This window comes from Poecilia formosa, unplaced genomic scaffold (genome assembly GCF_000485575.1).
Source record: "Poecilia formosa unplaced genomic scaffold, Poecilia_formosa-5.1.2 Scaffold11, whole genome shotgun sequence".
In the NCBI taxonomy this organism is placed as follows: Eukaryota; Metazoa; Chordata; class Actinopteri; order Cyprinodontiformes; family Poeciliidae; genus Poecilia; species Poecilia formosa.
In genome coordinates, this window is record NW_006799950.1 from 4,250,801 (window position 1) to 4,253,319 (window position 2,519).

The following is a 2,519-nucleotide window of genomic DNA, read 5'->3' on the forward strand; positions in this document are numbered from 1 at the left end:
TGTCGTGCCATGTGGTGTCCGGCCACATGAGCACAAAATAATGGCAACAAGTCCAGTTAACTAATTTTAAAATCAGGCATTATTAATCAATGCTTTACTAGAATCTACCTGTGATGCATGTGGCTAGAGTCAGCGTAAAGTCCTGACTGAATGAAAATCATTATAACCTATTTATGTCACGTTAACGAAGAACAGCTGAAAAGTTACTGGGTTTATCAACTGCGGTAGCAATTTGGCTCCAACTCCTCTCCTTGTCATTTCTATATTATTTCTCGAAATGTTGAATACATACTAATGTTGTTTCCACATATCTCCGATGTCCGCTGGATTTTGGGTTGCGCTGTGTCAGCTGTTTCGGATTTCCCTCCGTAATTTCCCCTCAGAAAGCGCAGAGGAGAATCCGCGCTTTCTGATTGGCTACCTGTCACATTCAACGTTAAAGCTCCCAGTTGGGGGAAACCCCTGATTTAGATCGGAGCGGCCACGACGATCTAAATCACACTGCAGGATGATCGGTTACGAAATCACCAGCGACAATCTTAGATCGGCCAAGTTCTAAGATTGTCATAAAGGGAAAACAGAGGCAAAAAAAATCGTGTAGTGTGAACTATTGCATTAGGTAGTCGGATGTGCCCATCTTCTAGTGATTACTGAAGGCCAATACAGTATACAGACTTCATAATCTGCACTCTTTTGGTTGAAGGCAGTATTTATTTCCACTTTGGCTTTATGTTGTTTAATTTTTATTCAAGTACGTTTCTTGTTAATGGAGACTGAGAATCCATTTTATTTTTTGTTTTTGGTTGTTTTGTTTATTTAGTTTATCAGTTCCAGTGCTATGTGTTCTTTTGAAAATAAAGTGTATCTATCTATGGCAGTAAATCGCATGCATTATTAGTCATTTCCATTAAATCAGTGTCAAAAGGTCTTGAAACAATATTATCGTTTATCGCAATCATTTTTTTAGACAATTAATCGCTCAGCAAAATTTCTTCTCGTGACAGGCCTAATTGGACCATTTACTGTTTATGTCTTTGAGTTAAATGAAAATTAAGATATTTCACAAAAGTAAGAATAACAGCTTTTACAATAGAGTACATTCATAAAATTAGATTTCTTATAAAAACACTGAATGCAAAAGGATTTATTGACACACATGAGGCTACAGATGATGACAAAATAGATGTTTGGGAGCCAAAAGAGCCACCAATTCTATGTGGTACCTTGCAACCTAACAAAAATTACTTTTCAGAAAATAAAAACCAAAAGTAGGAGAAATGGAATAGGGCGAAGCATGGTATTTCAGACTACAGTGAGTCTTGAGGAGGGGCATCTTTCTTGACAGACAACAAGAAAACCAGCAAGGGAGGACAGCAGAAGATCTCTTCCTTTGATGAGACATAACAATATCCAAATCCCAGAACGCCTCTTATTTAAGTTACTGAAGACTTTAAAAAAAAAAGGGAAAGTTTTTCCAAAGTCGTTCAGAAGCTTTTGCGCTTTAGGTGAGAGGGAGGGAATGGAAGCAGTAAGAAGAAGAAGGATGTGGTGGTGGTGGGGGGGGGGTGAGATAATGTTTATGCATTAGATTTTCAAAGAGCTTTTTTTTCTGTAAGGAAATTCAGATTCAAAGGTGTACTTCTTGCAGGAAGATCTAAAGGATTCTTTCTCTCTCTCCCTGTTATTGCTCAAGATACAAAGTCCCTCTGTAGCTTAGCCAAGACTGTATGCACATGGTAACCGAGCGTGAGAAGGCCTTCCATAGCTACAGTACATCCAGTAAGGGAACAGAGTGATGTGTCACTGTATTTTTCATATATAATATTCTCTACGCTCAGACTACACATTTGACATCAAAGAGAGAGGCAGCGCTAAAGTAGCACCTCGGCTTGCCTGTCCAAGGCTACAGTTACTCTTAGCAAACATTCTGACGCCCACCAGCAACGCCGCTACGCTCACAATGCCATCTGAAGCGAGTGCCGACAATTATGGCTCCGACTCCGACATGTCGGGTGAACATTTAACGGAGACTCTTTTTTTTTTTTCCCCGAGTCTGAACTTGAAAACTTCACAGGAAGAACACTGCGAAAGAGCTGAAGGAGCAGAGATGTGACTGAAAGGGTGTGTATGTACACGCCCGCGTCAGATAGTTGCTGAGCGCAGCACTCGTACGTACGTGTGATTAAAAATTCAAATGAGCGCCTTTAGTAGTAGATGGAAAGCTTTGAGCCTCCGTAATGAGGCTGATATATGAAGTTTAAACATTCGAAGCTGCTGGAAGTGCCACCACAGAAAAAGAGACAGAGAAACGCGGAGGGAGGCAAAGAAGAAGAAGAAAAAAAGGGGGGGTAAGATTTGTGGCTTTGATGCAGCGATATCACCGTGGGGCACGGCTGGTTAGCTGGGGCTGGCTGGTGCCGGGATCCGGAGCGCCTTGCAGAGTGTTTGTAACGTTCCCCGGGATACCATTTCCAGCAATCCCCTGCCAACAATCCAGGACAAACCGGGAGAAAAGAAGA